A 19,287-nucleotide genomic window follows, 5' to 3' on the forward strand; every position below is an offset into this window, starting at 1 on the left:
ATGAATGTTTATTAAGACCTTTACTTTATTTATTTTACCAGTCCCATTGAGACCAAAGACTCTTTTGCAACTCACAACTACACATAAATCACAGCAGCATAGAAAATACAAACAACAATCATGTAGAACAACCACATTCCTCAGTAAAGAGGTCCTCAGATCAATTTCTGAATTGATGATGATGTCGCCATAGTCTAGGACCGGAAGAAATGGAGGTGAGGAAACATGGCAACAAATGTGCCGAAATCTCAACTAGTGTCATCAGGCAAATCATATTTCCCTGGATAGGTTCAGAGGTGAGGGATCAGGTGTCAACGTCAGGAGACCAGGCTGCTCCTGAAGTAGGTGGTGGCGGCCTTTTACCTCTCCTACTGGAGAGCGAGACAGAGAGAAAGAGGCAGGGGTGGTGTATGATTTCAGAAAGCATAGTCGTCATCTGAGCTCTCAGCAATAGGACTATCTTCATCTTGAGTTTTCATCTTCAGAGTCATCAAACATAGGGCAAATTACAAACATGACTCCACTGACATCAATGCAATTCTGAAGTAGAGAGACAGCGAAACATGAATTGTTCTACCTTCAGGCCACTGCTGCACCTCAGCAACTCACTCCTGAAGCACAGCATCATTGACGTCCTGCTTGACTTCCTTCTCTGGTTGTGTTGCTGGTACCAGGCTGATTGTGGCCACCCCATTTGAGCTATAATGCCATAATGAACAAATACATTTAAAAAATAATGTATTCTATTATTTAAAAAGTCTTTACAATATCCTTTCTGCATACCTCACAAGAGGTATGCGCCTTCGCATGCATGATGGAGAGGGTGCATTTTTAGAAGCTCCTCCAACTCTGGGCATGCCTGCATGACTTCTGCAAATATGGCCAGTATTTGCATGCAACATCGCAGCAGAAGAAGCCCACTGTGCCAACAGAACACAACAACTTCTGCAAGTACACTGCATAGGTATATATTTCACACCTGCACATGTTGAGGACCTTGAGGAGCATGCCATGTCGACAAACTGCTATCTCAAAGGCCCTCATCTTTAGCCTGATGTGCCACACATTCCTTTGCCTGGTGTCTACAACATAATAATCACAGTGAAGTGCAGAGATTAACATAAAGCTATGTTATAGAAACTGTAAGAGAATAATTACACGCTTGTACTTTTTATGGACATGCCTTTCGCCTGGAAGACACTGTCGTAGAAGCCCTTTTCTGAACTAAATAGAGTCAAAGACTGCAAGATGACATCACAAATGTATACATCAAAGGTGGCAGGTAGCTTAGAGGTTAGAGAGGTGGGTTGCTGGTTCAAGTACCAGACATCTGACAATGTTGCTCCAACCTCTCGGAGGGGTTTGGATAAAGCAAAAAAACAAATCACTTATACCCTGAACAAAACATCAACACATAAGAAGGTAGTACAAACACTGAGGATTTCTGGAAGTGTTATTCATTGCGATTTCCATTCACTGGAAAGCAAGCATCTCCTGTGAGCAGGCAGGACCTGTGAGCAGGCAGGACAACAGAGATCGATTCCACAAAGAATGTCTATTTCAAACTGCCATACGTTTTCAAATTACAATACAATAACAAAAAAAACATAGGTCATCACTACACGTATATTTCCTCTGAAGAAATATAAAATAACATTAAAGTAAAATAATAAAACCACTACAGATAAATTGAGTTTCAAAAGTGAAATTACCTACAATAAAATCAATAAAATAAGGTCAGGGGTTACAAATGTACAAACCTATGATAGAGTTTAAGAATGCATTTTTTTGTTATTGATTCATTCTCGAGATTTGATCAAATCTTGGATTTCAAGTAAAAATCTATTGCATAGATTTCAAATATTTGTTTTTGTATATATAACATTTACCAGAGAGAATTAAGAAATTAACAACTAATTCAGTGGTTTTGTTTTAATATGAATAATAACATTTGACATATTTAATTGTAAATACATGGGTCTTGTTAATTAAATAAAAAATGTAGATACTTACCTCACTCCAATAAAGTGTATAATAGTTTCCCCTTCTTTATCACAGAAAAGGCATATTTCCTCTAAGTCCATGAATTTGGACACGTTATTACAAGGGTATATTTTGTACAAGATTTTAAAGTACATTTATTTAACTTATATACAAAATTTGTGAGGGAGCAACCAAGCTTTCTTCCATTCAATTATTCCAGAAGAAGTTCCCTCTAGGAGAGATCTTGTTCTTGCATTCTTAAGAATGTATTATTACATTTCTTATCCAGTAGGGGGCAACCTTCTAACATAAATTGTGCATCTATCTTGACATGTTCTCCAAAACACAAATGAGATTTAATTGAGTAAGTCCTGAAGGTATTGCTTTGCGTATAAAAATAAATTCTGTATAATGTATTGGGAAGTTATATGTTTCTAAGAACTCTCTCTAAGAGAGTATATTTCCTTTATCAAATAAATCAAGCACAACTATAACATTTCTTTCAAACCACTTAAGGAAGAACAAAGACTTGTATTTAACAACAATATCTTTGTTGTTCCACAGAAGTGCCTTGTGAGGGGTGAAGTTGTGGACATGACAGTTTCCAGGCTAAAAGGGCTTGTCAATGAAATTTGATGGGTAATTTTGCTGGAGAATACTTGCACATCCACAAAAATTGAAGACCACCCAATTTCATACAAATATGACAGGGAATGAAGTACCATATATATTTAGAGCTAAGCATACATCTTTGAATACAGTTTACTTTAAACGTATTGTTGATATCAATGAAGTCTAGTACTTCAAGCCCACCATCAGCTCTTTGTTGATATGACAGACTTCTTAAGTTTGTGTTGTTTATTTTTCCATTTAAAGTCTAAGAAAGTTTTGTTGATATCCTTGCTGGTTTGATAGCTACAAATAGGGATAGAGCAGGGCAGACAAAACATGACAGCCTCTTCTTTGGACAATAAAACCCTTCCAATAATAGAGATGTCACGCTGGAGACAGTTATTAAAAATGGATTTTGAGATGTTGACAAATATGGTTTTTCGCCATTTGCACCCACAGATTGGTATTTGAGTTAGGTATGGATGAAGCAGAAGAGAATGATTTGATAATATTAAGTGCAAAAGCAACCCGATCCTTGTCTTTTAGAAACAGAGCTGTATTGTCTGCTAATTGAGATATTTGTATTTCTTTCCAAATATTGAAATACCTTTTAATTCAGGGTAGTTTAAAATCTTAATAGATAGTAATTATACAACTAAAAGGAATAAGAAGGCTGAAATGAGGCAACCCTGGCATACACTACAGTGAATATCAAATATTTTAGATGTGTTACGATTAATGATAATAGAACTATTAATATCTTCATAAAACATATTGATTACAGAGACAAAGCTAATCCCGAAACCAAAAGTGTACAAAAGTGTATTAGTCATTTGTGTTCAATTGTATCAAATGCTTTAAAAAAGTGGAGGAATAAAACAATAGCCTCTGAGTCAATTAAATCAGTGTAATCAATCAAGTCTAAAACTATTTCATTAATAAGGGGGTTTTGGCCGCTTTTAAGTCTATTAGCATATGCTAAAGTTATCAATTTATAATCTGTATTTAATAATGCAATAGGTCTCCAATTATCTATGAAAAGGGATCTTTATCAGGTTTTGGTATTAAGGAAATAACCCCTTGTTTCATGGTAGTAATCATCTCACCCTTACACAGAACCCAAACCGTCTGCGAGTGTGCGCCATCGTGCGTCATTATGCGTAAATCTATTTTGTCCCCCTACACCAAACGCGATCACGACACGCAGGTTAAAATATCAAAACAAACTCTGAACCAATTACATTAATTTGGGGACAGGTCGAAAAGCATTAAACATTTATGGCAATTTAGCTAGTTAGCTTGCACTTGCTAGCTAATTTGTCCTACTTAGCTAGCTTGCTATTGCTAGATAATTTGTCCTGGGATATAAACATTGAGTTGTTATTTTACCTGAAATGCACAAGGTCCTCTACTCCGACAATTAATCCACACATAAAACAGTCAACCGAATCGTTTCTGGTCATCTCTCCTCCTTCCAGGCTTTTTCATCTTTGAACTTATATGGTGATTGGCATCTAAACTTTCATCGAATTACCACAACGAGAGGCAACACAGTTCATCTTTCAATCACCCACATGGGTATAACCAATGAGGAGATGGCACGTGGGTGCCTGCTTCTATAAACCAATGAGGAGATGGGAGAGGCAGGACTTGCAGCGCGATCTGCGTCAGAAATAGAAAGGACTTCTACTTTAGCCCTTGGCAACGCAGACGCTGGTTGACACGTGCGAGCAGTGTGGGTGCAATAATTGAATAACACAGATTTCTAAATTTATTTTGTAACGCTTGCGCACGCGACGCGAGCGGTGTAGTCAGGTTATTAGCTAGGCATTCTTGGAACATGTTGAATACTGGTTTCTCTAAATGTTCCCAAAAGTATAAATAAAATTCAACAGAAAAACTATCTGTTCCAGGTGCTTTGCCCTTCTTCATAGATTTAAGCGCATCTCTAATCTCTACTATAGAAACTCATCTTCACATATGGACTTCAACTCATCAGAACTAATTCGAACATGACTATGGACATTTTTCATAAAATGTTCACATTCAATCCCATTAAAATTAGATTTATACAGATTTTCATAGAAAGAATACACAAAGCTAGAGATGATCTTAGGGTGGTAGGTAGCCAGGCGGTTAGAGTGTTTGGCCAGTAAACAAAAGGTTGCCGGTTTCAATACCTGAGCTGGCAGGGTGAAAAAATCTGTCAATGTGCCCTTGAGCAAACCACATAACTGTAATTTGCTATAGTACTATGGCTGACCTACACAGTTCACTCCATGTGGCGATATATATATTTTGGGCTCCCGAGTGGTGCTGCGGTCTAAGGCACTGCATCTCAGTGCTAGAAGTTTCACTACAGACCCTGGTTTGATTCCAGGCTGCATCACAACCGGCCGTGATTGGGAGTCCCATAGGGTGGCGCACAATTGGCCCAGCGTTGTTAGGGGTAGGCAGTCATTAACTGACTTGACTCGTTAAATAAGGGTTAAATAAATTAATTGGATCTTTACACAAGGTATTATCAATATTTAAGGTAGAAAGAGATTTTCTCTTATAGTTCCTTTTTTGAAGAGCAAAATAATTGCTTGTGTTTTTCTCAACCTCCTCAACCCATTTTGCTCTAGATCTAATCAAGGTCACTTTAGCTAAATCAATGTACATTTGATCTAGTTATATTTGAGATTTATTCCAGTCTGTTTCTTCCACTGCTGAAAGAGTATCCTTTTCTAAAAGAACATTGAATTTATTCATAAACTCATCTTCTTTCAAAAATGTTTGCCTCTTTAGTTCCTTACTGCGTGTAATGGTGATAGATCTTACTTTGAATTTAAATATTTCCCAGTTACTTCCATGCTTTGGTTCTAAATCAGTTGATTTAAATTAGTCTATGATCAAGTTATTTACGCTTTTGTTAAAGTCTGGATAATTTAGGAGTGAATTATTACATTTCAGGTGTCCTCGAATGGATTCTTCAGAACATTCTAACTTTAATAATATACTTTTATGATCAGTGAAAGGAGCATGTTTATGACTTACTTCTTGTACATACTGTAAAAGTGGGGGAGAAATGAGAAACAGATAAATTCTGGATCTGACCATCATTGACCTATTACACCAGGTGTATTCGTTAAAGTGGGTATTAAAGAAATGCCATGTATCAACCACTGTCAGTTTACTGTAAAAAAGAGGTGAAGATGTCACTATTCTTTGAGCTATTCTAGGTGGAAATCAATCTAAAGAGTTACCAGGTGTTTCATTCAAGTCTCCAGCTATTACAAGCCATGTATTTGTATACTTGTTTTACATCTCAGTAAGCTTATCAGCAAGATCCCAAAATAAAGTCTTATTTGAGGTTTGAGAATTGTACCCATACACATTGCATATAATAAAACAAGCATTGTCTAGTTTGGAGATCAATATAACCCATCTTTGGACACACAAGACTCTGAAATATCACCTCTAAACTTATGAAGCAATATCGTAGTACCAGCTAAATGAGTAGACCCGTGACTATAATAAACATTTCCCCATTGCGATTTCCAAAAACTAGATTCTGAATCGCATGAGTGCGTCTACTGGAGTAGAATGAAATCAGCATCAGTGTTTACAAAATGAAAAAAGTGATTTTCTTTTAGTTATATTTCGGAAACCCCTGACTTTTAGAGATATAGTATTTTGTGCATTAAATTCAAAACGTTGCATAACCAGATTTATTTTTAATAACAATAATAAAACAAATACAATGTCATTATATGAATAGCTGGTTAAATAGTTGAACTACTAAGCTATGTAGCTAGTAAGGAAACCTGAACTTAGAGAAATAACTGGACTACCCTAAACCAAGGTCGTTGTGATCAATACGATGAACCCGTATTCACATTTACGAACCTGGTGATATAAAACGGGGAGAATGTACAAATTAACTTATTACCCAGGAGTAATTTAGCTACCTCTTAACATTTTCATTTGACTTAGAAAGAATAGGACATCGATTTCAAGTCAATGTAGCTATATACAGTGCCTTGCGAAAGTATTCGGCCCCCTTGAACTTTGTGACCTTTTGCCACATTTCAGTCTTCAAACATAAAGATATAAAACTGTATTTTTTTGTGAAGAATCAACAACAAGTGGGACACAATCATGAAGTGGAACGACATTTATTGGATATTTCAAACTTTTTTAACAAATCAAAAACTGAAAAATTGGGCGTGCAAAATTATTCAGCCCCCTTAAGTTAATACTTTGTAGCGCCACCTTTTGCTGCGATTAGAGCTGTAAGTCGCTTGGGGTATGTCTCTATCAGTTTTGCACATCGAGAGACTGAAATTTTTTCCCATTCCTCCTTGCAAAACAGCTCGAGCTCAGTGACGTTGGATGGAGAGCATTTGTGAACAGCAGTTTTCAGTTCTTTCCATAGATTTTTGATTGGATTCAGGTCTGGACTTTGACTTGGCCATTCTAACACCTGGATATGTTTATTTTTGAACCATTCCATTGTAGATTTTGCTTTATGTTTTGGATCATTGTCTTGTTGGAAGACAAATCTCCGTCCCAGTCTCAGGTCTTTTGCAGACTCCATCAGGTTTTCTTCCAGAATGATCCTGTATTTGGCTCCATCCATCTTCCCATCAATTTTAACCATCTTCCCTGTCCCTGCTGAAGAAAAGCAGGCCCAAACCATGATGCTGCCACCACCATGTTTGACAGTGGGGATGGTGTGTTCAGCTGTGTTGCTTTTACGCCAAACATAACGTTTTGCATTGTTGCCAAGAAGTTCAATTTTGGTTTCATCTGACCAGAGCACCTTCTTCCACATGTTTGGTGTGTCTCCCAGGTGGCTTGTGGCAAACTTTAAACGACACTTTTTATGGATATCTTTAAGAAATGGCTTTCTTCTTGCCACTCTTCCATAAAGGCCAGATTTGTGCAATATACGACTGATTGTTGTCCTATGGACAGAGTCTCCCACCTCAGCTGTAGATCTCTGCAGTTCATCCAGAGTGATCATGGGCCTCTTGGCTGCATCTCTGATCAGTCTTCTCCTTGTATGAGCTGAAAGTTTAGAGGGACGGCCAGGTCTTGGTAGATTTGCAGTGGTCTGATACTCCTTCCATTTCAATATTATCGCTTGCACAGTGCTCCTTGGGATGTTTAAAGCTTGGGAAATATTTTTGTATCCAAATCCGGCTTTAAACTTCTTCACAACAGTATCTCGGACCTGCCTGGTGTGTTCCTTGTTCTTCATGATGCTCTCTGCGCTTTTGACGGACCTCTGAGACTATCACAGTGCAGGTGCATTTATACGGAGACTTGATTACACACAGGTGGATTGTATTTATCATCATTAGTCATTTAGGTCAACATTGGATCATTCAGCGATCCTCACTGAACTTCTGGAGAGAGTTTGCTGCACTGAAAGTAAAGGGGCTGAATAATTTTGCACGCCCAGTTTTTGATTTGTTAAAAAAGTTTGAAATATCCAATAAATGTCGTTCCACTTCATGATTGTGTCCCACTTGTTGTTGATTCTTCACAAAAAAATACAGTTTTATATCTTTATGTTTGAAGCCTGAAATGTGGCAAAAGGTCGCAAAGTTCAAGGGGGCCGAATACTTTCGCAAGGCACTGTACCTGAGCAGTGTTTTCAATACATGCAGTACTCTCATGACATAAAGGCCACTGAAAGATGCTCTCTTCCCTTCTTCTTTGGCCTTTTTTTTTACCACCGGCCAAAGTTTATCCCTTGCAGCATCATCTTCTGCAGTGAGTCTCTTTGACGCGTAGTTTATTCTCCACGAGAAACCAGGTCTCCTTGATTTATATCCATACAACATCTCTGTAGATTCTCATTGTGAACCGAATGATAGTTGTCCGCGGAGATCCGTCATCCCTTCGTTTCCCTAGCGGTGCACTACGTCCGGGAGCTTGTCTTGAATCCTGGGTGCTACTTTGCCGAGGATGTCAATGGTAACGTTCCATATGTTCTTCCCATCTTCACTTGGGCTGCATGCTTCTGTCTCGCTGCTACCATCTGAGGTGATTAGTCTGTTCAGCCATGCCTTGCCTTTGTCGGTGTCCTCTGCTCATGTAGTCGTGTGATCTTGAGTATTGATCATAAGAAGGCCAGTTTTACTTCTTCCTTAACCAAAATGACAGTTTTCAGCTGTGCTAACATAATTGCAAAAGGGTTTTCTAATGATTATTTTTAAATGATTGGAACACAGGACTGATGGTTGCTGATAACGGGGCTCTGTACGCCTGTGTATATATTCCATAATTTTTTTTTTATCTGCCGTTTCCATGTATAATAATCATTTACAACATTAACAATGTCCACACTGTATTTCTGATCAATTTGATGTTATTTTAAATGGAAAAAAGTGTTTCTTTCAAAAACAAGGACATTTCTAAGTGACCTCAAACTTTTTAATATGAATATATATATATATATATATATATATATATATATATATATATATATATATATATATATATCTTGATGGCAAGATGGCACCGATAGAGATGACAGCTTCGCTTTTAGTCCTTAGGAAACTGTGCAGTATTTAGTTTAATGTATTATTTCTTACATTGTTAGCCCAGAAAACCTGTAAAAGGTGTTATTACATACAGCTGGGAAGAACTATTGGATATCAGAGAGATGTCAACTTACCAGCACAACGACCAGGAATACAACTTTCCCAAAGTGTATCCTTTGTCTGCACCTCCCAGGACATTTGAACTGATTCCAGAGGCCAACCCAAAACAACGCTGCCGGAGGAGAGGGTGCCGGAGCGGTCTTATAGTGAGGCTTTGGATGCGCACACACCACCCACCGCTTCCGAGTATATTACTCGCTAATGTCCAGTCCCTAGTTAACAAAATCGACGAAATCAGAGCAAGAGTTGATTTCCAAAGAGAAATCCAGGATTGTAACATACTCTGTTTCACGGAAACATGGCTAGCTGGGGACATGCTGTCGGAGTCCATACAGCTAACGGGATTTTCAGTGCATTGCGCCGAAGAAGAGTATGTTTCATGATTAACGACTCATGGTGTAATTGTATTTATTGTAGCTGGGGATTTTTAACAAAGCTAATTTGAGAACAAGGCTACCTACAGTGCCTTGCGAAAGTATTCGGCCCCCTTGAACTTTGCGACCTTTTGCCACATTTCAGGCTTCAAACATGAAGATATAAAACTGTATTTTTTTTTTATTCAGCCCCCTTAAGTTAATACTTTGTAGCGCCACCTTTTGCTGCGATTACAGCTGTAAGTCGCTTGGGGTATGTCTCTATCAGTTTTGCACATCGAGAGACTGAAATTTTTTCCCATTCCTCCTTGCAAAACAGCTTGAGCTCAGTGAGGTTGGATGGAGAGCATTTGTGAACAGCAGTTTTCAGTTCTTTCCACAGATTCTCGATTGGATTCAGGTCAGGACTTTGACTTGGCCATTCTAACACCTGGATATGTTTATTTTTGAACCATTCCATTGTAGATTTTGCTTTATGTTTTGGATCATTGTCTTGTTGGAAGACAAATCTCCGTCCCAGTCTCAGGTCTTTTGCAGACTCCATCAGGTTTTCTTCCAGAATGGTCCTGTATTTGGCTCCATCCATCTTCCCATCAATTTTAACCATCTTCCCTGTCCCTGCTGAAGAAAAGCAGGCCCAAACCATGATGCTGCCACCACCATGTTTGACAGTGGGGATGGTGTGTTCAGCTGTGTTGCTTTTACGCCAAACATAACGTTTTGCATTGTTGCCAAAAAGTTCAATTTTGGTTTCATCTTACCAGAGCACCTTCTTCCACATGTTTGGTGTGTCTCCCAGGTGGCTTGTGGCAAACTTTAAACAACACTTTTTATGGATATCTTTAAGAAATGGCTTTCTTCTTGCCACTCTTCCATAAAGGCCAGATTTGTGCAATATACGAATGATTGTTGTCCTATGGACAGAGTCTCCCACCTCAGCTGTAGATCTCTGCAGTTCATCTAGAGTGATCATGGGCCTCTTGGCTGCATCTCTGATCAGTCTTCTCCTTGTATGAGCTGAAAGTTTAGAGGGACGGCCAGGTCTTGGTAGATTTGCAGTGGTCTGATACTCCTTCCATTTCAATATTATCGCTTGCACAGTGCTCCTTGGGATGTTTAAAGCTTGGGAAATCTTTTTGTATCCAAATCCGGCTTTAAACTTCTTCACAACAGTATCTCGGACCTGCCTGGTGTGTTCCTTGTTCTTCGTGATGCTCTCTGCGCTTTTAACGGACCTCTGAGACTATCACAGTGCAGGTGCATTTATACGGAGACTTGATTACACACAGGTGGATTGTATTTATCATCATTAGTCATTTAGGTCAACATTGGATCATTCAGAGATCCTCACTGAACTTCTGGAGAGAGTTTGCTGCACTGAAAGTAAAGGGGCTGAATAATTTTGCACGCCCAATTTTTCAGTTTTTGATTTGTTAAAAAAGTTTGAAATATCCAATAAATGTCGTTCCACTTCATGATTGTGTCCCACTTGTTGTTGATTCTTCACAAAAAAATACAGTTTTATATCTTTATGTTTGAAGCCTGAAATGTGGCAAAAGGTCGCAAAGTTCACGGGGGCCGAATACTTTCCCAAGGCACTGTAAATTCTAACAGCATATCGATTGCAGTACAGGAGCTATTAACGCGCTCAACCATTGCTACTCTAACTTCCCGCGATGCAATAAGGCCCTCCCCTGCCCTCCTATTGGCAAATCCAACCACGACTCTCTTGTTGCTCCCCTCCTATAGGCAGAAACTAAAACAGGATGCACCGGTGCTTAGGTCTATCCAACGCTGGTCTGACCAATCGCATTCCACGCTTCAAGATTGCTTCGATCACGTGGACTGGGATATGTTCCGGGTAGCCTCAGACAATAACATTGACGCATACGATGACTCAGTGAGTGAGTTTATTAGGAAGTGTATTGGAGATGTTGTACCCACTGTGACTATTAAAACCTTCCCTAAACAGAAACTCTAGATTGATGGCAGCATTCGCGCAAAACTGAAAGCACGTACCACCGTATTTAATCATGGCAAGGCGACTGGAAACATGGCCGTCTAGTTATTCCCTCAGCAAGGCAATCAAACAAGCAAAGCATCAGTATAGAGAAAGTGGAGTTGCAATTCAACGGCTCAAACACGAGATGTATGTTGCAGAGCCTATAGACAATCATGGATTACAAAAAGAAAACCAGCCCCGTCGCGGACATCGACGTCTTGCTTACAGACAAATTAAACGACTTCTTTACGCACTTTGAGGACAATACAGTGCAACCAACGTGGCCCGCTACCAAAGACTGTGGGATCTCCTTCTCCGTGGCCAACGTGAGTAAAACATTTAAACGTGTTAACCCTCGCAAGGCTGCAGGCCCAGACGGCATCATGAAGTGCTTTGAGAGACTAGTCAAGGATCATATCACCTCTACCCTACCTGTCACCCTAGACCAACTCCGATTTGCTTACCGCCCCAATAGGTCCACAGACGATACAATCGCCATCACACTGCACACTGCCCTATCCCATCTGGACAAGAGGAATACCTATGTAAGAATGCTGTTCATTGACTCCAGCTCAGCATTCAACACCATAGTACCCTCCAAACTCATCATTAAGCTTGAGATCCTGGGTCTCGACCCCACCCTGCGCAACTGGGTCCTGGACTTCCTGATGGGCCACCCCCAGGTGGTGAAGGTAGGAAACAACATCTCCACTCCGCTGATCGTCAACACTGGGGCCCCACAAGGGTGCATGCTCAGCCCCCTCCTGTACTTCCTGTTCACCCATGACTGTGTGGCCATACATGCCTCCAACTCAATCATCAAGTTTTCAGACGACACTACAGTGGTAGGCTTGATTACCAACAACGACAAGACAGCCTACAGGGAGGAGGTGAGGGCCCTCGGAGTGTGGTGTCAGGAAAAGAACATCACTCAATGTCAGCAGAACAAAAGAGATGATCGTGGACTTCAGGAAACAGCAAAGGGAGCACCCCCCTATCCACATCGACGGGACAGCAGTGGAGAAGGTGGACATATCACCAACAAACTGAAATGGTCCATGAACACAGACAGTGTGGTGAAGACACAACAGCGCCTTTACAACCTCAGGAGGCTGAAGAAAATTGGCATGTCTTCTAAAACCCTCACAAACGTTTACAGAAGCACAATTGAGAGCATCCTGTCGGGCTGCATCACCGCCTGGTACGGCAACTGCACCGCCCATAACCACAGGGCTCTCCAGAGGGTGGTGCGGTCTGCATAATGCATCATTGGGGGCAAACTACCTGCCCTCTAGGACACCTACAGCACCTGATGTTACAGGAAGATATATGAAGGACAACAACCACCCGAGCCGCTGCCTGTCCATCCCGCTACCATCCAGAAGGCGAGGTCAGTACAGGTGCATCAAAGCTGGGACCAAGAGACTGAAAAATAACTTCTATCTCAAGGCCATCAGACTGTTAACTTCATATGGCTGCAGGGGCAGTATTGAGTAGCTTGGATGAAAAGGTGACCATTGTAAACGACCAGCTCCTCAGTCTCAGTTGCTAATATATGCATATTATTATTAGCATTGGATAGAAAATGCTCTAAAGTTCCAAAACTGTCAAAATATTGTCTGTGAGTATAACAGAACTGATATTGCAGGCGAAACTCTGAGGAAAATCAAAACAGGAAGTGGCTTCTATTTTGAAAACTCCATGTTCCAGAGCCTCCCTTTGCTGGATTAAAAGGGATATGAACCAGATTCCTTTTCTTATCGCTTCCTCAAGGTGTCAGTCTTCAGACAGTTTCGGGCTTTTATTTTGAAAAATGGGCCAGAACAATAACATCGCATTAAGTGGTCACATGAGTTTTGCTTGCGCAACAGAATTTGGACATCTATTATTTTCCCCTCTCCTACTGTGAAAGACGTTTGCGGTTGATATATTATCGATTATATATTTTAAAAACAACACTGACATGTTTCTGTGGACATAATGGAAACTATTTGGAATTTTCGTCTGCGTTGTCGTGACCGCTCTTTCCTGTGGATTTCTGAACATAACGCGACAAACAAACGGAGGTATTTTGGATATAAAAATCATCTTTATGGAACAAACGGAACATTTGTTGTGTAACTGGGAGTCTCGTGAGTGAAAACATCCGAAGATCAAAGGTAAACGATTAATTTGATTGATTTTCGTGACCGATCTACCTGATGCTAAGTGTACTTAATGTTTTATCGTGCGATCGATAAACTTACACAAACGCTTGGATTGCTTTCGCTGTAAAGCATAATTTAAAAATCTGACACGACAGGTGGATTAACAAAAGGCTAAGCTGTGTTTTCCTATATTGCTCTTGTGATTTCATGAATATAAATATTTATAGTAATATTTATTGTATGTAGCGCTATAAAATCAAATTCGCTAGCCTATACTTGTAACTTTTTAGGCCATGTGCTGCACCAGAATCGCATGTTCTCTCCCTGCTTAATTAATCGTGGTTTGAACAATGTTTGGAATTCCAGTCCGTATAATACAATACAGTAATACAGTTCACACTCCAAAATATTAGCCTACTAGAGCTCATTTTATGTATTTAGTGAAGAGAGCATATAGCTAGCTACGTCTATGGGCTTTAATGTTTTTATGTTGTGCATAATGGTAGTAGCCTATATCATGTGTATTGGCTAAAGGCACAATCCTCTGGGCTTTTTGGGGCTTGGGCTCATTAAATGTTTTTAATGTAGGGCTCATAAAATGTATTTAATGTATGGCTCATCAGGCTCAGGTAGCATCAGGCTTGTATATTCAATCAAAGCTCTAATCAAATAAAGACATAGGCCTATTTATATGCTTTATAATGCTTTTGAATGACACTTCCCGTTTTGGCGGGAAATATCGGGTTACCTGGGAGAAACGTGATTTATTCTCAAGATGGAACATTTGTAAAATACCGGGAAAATATTCAACCCTAACGAGCCTCCTAGGTTTTGTATTGAAGTCAATGTACCAAGAGGAGGACAGAAAGTAGCTGTTGTCCGGCTACACCATGGTGCTACCCTAGAGAGTGCTGTTGAGGCTACCGTAGATCCTTCACTGCAAAACAGTGTGTTTAAATCAATTATTTGGTGACGTGAATATATTTAGTCGTTTTATCTAAAAAATTAGAACTTTTTTAGTGTCTCACTATTTACATTTTTTCTGAAATTCACTGAGGATGGTCCTCCCCTATTTGTTGATGTGAAAATGTTATGTATTTTGCCTGCTGCTTTGCAAGAATATCACAGAAGTCTTCCAAGACCACAGTAGGAGCTGTTTCTCATGATTCCGCAGTCGCTCGAGCATGACACCTATATCCAATGTTGCCAACTTAGCAACTTTGTCGTTATATTTAGCGAGTATTCAGACCCCTCTAGCAACAAATTTTTAAAAAAGCGACTAGTGTCATTTATACATATATTCATACACATAGCTCATATATTATACAGCGCCAAACTAATCTGCTTGATTATTATCTGCAAGTCATTGCACGCACTCCTGTCCAAACAGGAAGCACCCTACCCCCAACCATAAACTGCCCCTCTCAGTTCTCTTATCTCACGACCCCAGGACACACACAGACATTCCATCGCACGAACACACACACTTCATCCCCACCTCTACTGGTTGGGTGCCCAGAGCACTGCTCTGCTGTGCACCAATGGGGCTCCTGCTCTGGCTAGAGCAGGTCCGCCTCCAACTCTTCGGGACCAGTCAGAAGACCACCACGACAAGACTCCACCTACATCATTCTATGTATATAATCTGCTACAACCTTTGTTTAGGCCCCTTTTTCAGCTAACTCCATTTGAGCTATATGAATCAGGTCCGTGCACGTTAAACTGCAGGACAAGATATCTTTTGACTCAATAAACTGCCTTTTGTTACAACTGAAATCCACTCTGTCCAGCGTCCATGATTTGGTCTCGTTCTCCTGTATTTGAACATCAACAAAACTTGGTAGCAGAGGACGGTTATTCCTGAATTCGATCTTTGATAAGTTGGTGTGAGAGGCGAGACAAATCAGCGGCTCAAAATCAGACGGAAGAGTGACCGGTAGTACAGCCACTACAACTATTCGTCTTACCTCAGGAAACCTGATCAGAGCACTCTACCAAAAGGTAAGCAGAACCTGTTAAATCGAAATCAGCATATTATATTATAGTCTAAACCAAATTTTGATCAGAAGTACTGAGTGTGAGTATGAATCGTTGCCAAATTATTTTTACATAAGAACCTAAGGCATTGATCAAAGAGATCTTGTTTTGCTAAAAAAAAAAAAAAAAAAAATTCCTTCTGGGACCCTGTTTGTTCTGAAATCTGCATAGAAAACCATCCTAATTATATATATAGGTTGTGTATAGAGGTGAAGTTAAGCAGTGGCTGTGTTCTAACACGTAAAGGACACAATAATGGATATTGGAAATTCAATGAGAATTTCATACGAATGAATGTGGTATTGAGACAATATATGAACCAGGTTTGACGTTCCACGATTTTGAGACCGGGGAAATTAAATTGAAAGAAACGTTTGTTGCAGGGTAACCGCCGTGGCTAAGTTACGTAACTGGGCTTTTATGTACTCGTACTCCTAGGCTAGCCAACTAGTAGTCGAATCACTGTGCCGTTTTGATTGACAGCCGCCGGGCTAAACACTGATTTTCAGTTTTTATATTCTGTTGGTATTGCCTAAAGTGTTAAAATTGTTCTGACAATTGTTATAGAATTACCTGAATTTTCTGATATATTGTCCCAGAAGGTGATTGCTGAATTATTTGGAGAAAGTATTTAAATAATTCGCTGAACAATTTTTTGGTTTTTCTATTGATATTTCCTAAAGAGATAGAATTAGTATGACAATTGTTATAGAACCGCTTGATTTTGCTAACATATTGTTCCAAGAGGTGATGGCTGAATTATTTTTAGAAAGTATTTAAATAATTCGCTGAACAATTTTTGGTTTTTCTAAATTCTATCGGTATTTCCTAAAGAGATATAATTACTCTGACAATTGTTATAGAACCGCCTAAATTCACTAATATATTGTTCCAAAAGGAAATCGCCGAATCATTTCTAGAAAATACCTAAATAAATCGCTGAACAAATTCAAATAAAATACCGGAGAAACACACACGTAACTGCCACCACATTACTGATAAAATCTTTGTGTGCGAGGATGGGGGCGCATGAGATAAGTCTGAGCCAGCACCTCAGTACATCCCTGGTCTCGATCAAGGACGGGCTAAGTGTACAAAGATAGAAATAAACACCACATAGTAAGGACTGAATATACCTAGATAACGCATTATACACATTATCAGACGAATTAGATAAAATATCTGCAGCCACCACCCCAATACCCTCCCCCACAGTAGTATATCCTGCAACAGCAACAGCCACAATGGGCTCAACGGGGCACCTATACCGGTCCACCCAGAGGGGTGTGCTACAACTGTGGAACTCCTGGCCATTATTCACGGGATTGTCAACAGCCACTCTCCACTCAGCAACGCCTATGGAGAGGTAGGGGATGTCGAAGAGGAAGTGGGGGAAGCCCACCTCTGCAGTCAGCACCTGCATACAACCACCCCGGACCTACTCACATGCAACAGCAGCAGGGAGGATACAACCAACCGCAGTTCCAGGGAATGGCTGTGGACACCATGCCCTGGCCATGAAGATGCCCACCACCTGCGGCAGGAGAAGGGAGCCGACATTTTCAACTACACACTCAACTATGATATGTGAAGTTGAGGGTGTTCCCCATCAGTTCCTAGTAGACACAGGATGCACCTATTCTACTATCAAGTTCCCTCAAATGCTGTCATCTGATTCCATATCGGTGGTAGGGGTCACGGGATCACCTGAGGCTCAAAGCCGCACTATCCCTTTAACATTCTCCTGGGAGAAATCTCAGTTGAAACACCAGTTCCTGTACTGTCCAAAATGCCCGATCAACCTACTAGGACGGGACCTCTTATGCAAAATGGGGTGCACCATATATCTTACTGAAAGTGGAGTGGAAGTATCCACCAACCCTCCCTCTTCAACACCTGATTGCCCAGTAAGAATTATGATGATGCCACTCCTGCCGACGCCCACGCTGTCTGAAACCCAAGAAGTGTACTGGCTAAAATACCTACCCACAGGGCCTGCCACCCCTCATATCCAGTTTAAGTTCAACCAACTGAAAGCTCAAATCTACACTCTGCACCCGTATAAGACTCCCCAAGCTGAGGCACTGATGACTGCCCCTACACTGAAGACTGGGACAAAAACATGATGCACCTGACCCCACCTATCAGGTGTAGTACCATTGTGTGTGGCCCAGAGGGGGTGGCAGCACCGATCATCCTACGACCAAGGAACCTGCATGCACCCCTGGCCTGGACGGCTGAAGCCTCAACAGCTTTGGCACTCCTGAAAACAGATCTATCAGCGGCAGCAGAGCTGATTGCACCTGACTACAACAACAAGTTCCATTTGGATGTTTCTGAAAATGAAGGATTCACCTCATCTGTTCTTTTCCAGAAACAAGAGGGGGAGAGAAAGGTATTGATGGAGGTAGGACAGACAACATGCTCCAGATACATTGCTGCAGTAGCAAAAGCTATGAAAAAAAACAGCTCACCTCGTGATGTCATCCATTGGAAATCCACACCCACCATGGCGTTGCTGCGTATCTGATGAGTAAAGAATTCACGTTCAGTGCTGAAAGAAAAACCAAGATCCAGAACAAATGCACTCAGTCACATATCACGTTTGTGAACACAGAGAAAAATATGGCAGATGCACTCAACGCAGAAGAAGGACTGCCCCACTCTTGTGCTGAAAGAGCGGCACAATAACTAAAACTGAGACCAGACCTGAAGAATGAACCACTGACTAATCCCGACCAATGGCTGTACACTGATGGCTGCTGCTACAAAGGAGAAGAAGGAAACATAGCAGCCTATGCGGTGGTACAGCAACTCCCAGACGGCTCACATGTCAACCTTGAATCAGCCATCATCCCACAACCAGCATCTGCCCAATTAGCTGAAATCATCGGATTGACCCAGGCCCTCATCAGAGCAAAAGGAAAGACTGTGAATATCTATACAGACTCAGCCTATGCCCATGGAGCAGTCCACACTGATGGACCACAGTGGGTAAGAAGAAACTTTACCACAACAGGAAATCTTCCAATCAAACACAAGACACAGATGGAGAGACGAATAGCAGGTGGCACCCTCACATGAAAAGTATGACTGATTTATTTTGTGATGAATGCAACATTTGTGGCAGCCACAACCCAAAGAAACCATATCAAACACCAATGGGCTCATACCCAGTACCTAATGCATGTTTTCAGGACATTAGTATAGACTACACCGACATGGGCCCCGACAATGAATCTAAAGGCAAACACTATCTCCTAGTTATGGTAGATAGGTTCTCCAAATGGGTAGAAGCAATACCAACAGCAAAGGGGGATGCTAGGTCAGTCGTAACCTGTTAGAGCTCTAGGGGCGCTATTTCATTTTTGGATAAAAAACGTTCCCGTTTTAAGCGCGATATTTTGTCACGAAAAGATGCCCGACTATGCATATTCTTGACAGTTTTGGAAAGAAAACACTCTGAAGTTTCA

General features: G+C 40.6%; 1 long non-coding RNA gene across 2 annotated transcripts in view; it reads right to left on the reverse strand.

Annotated features, from left to right (window-relative positions):
• Positions 1-19,287, reverse strand: part of LOC118940468 — a 26,213-nt gene continuing 6,926 nt past the window's right edge. The window contains exons 2-4 of one of the 2 annotated variants that reach the window (XR_005036988.1): positions 18,289-18,368; positions 578-699; positions 1-371 (exon numbers count right to left, since the gene is read on the reverse strand). This is a non-coding gene — a long non-coding RNA (uncharacterized LOC118940468). The remainder of the gene's footprint in view (positions 372-577; positions 700-18,288; positions 18,369-19,287) is intronic. The other variant, XR_005036989.1, reaches the window with a different exon arrangement.

Source organism: Oncorhynchus mykiss, chromosome 17, assembly GCF_013265735.2.
Source record: "Oncorhynchus mykiss isolate Arlee chromosome 17, USDA_OmykA_1.1, whole genome shotgun sequence".
In the NCBI taxonomy this organism is placed as follows: Eukaryota; Metazoa; Chordata; class Actinopteri; order Salmoniformes; family Salmonidae; genus Oncorhynchus; species Oncorhynchus mykiss.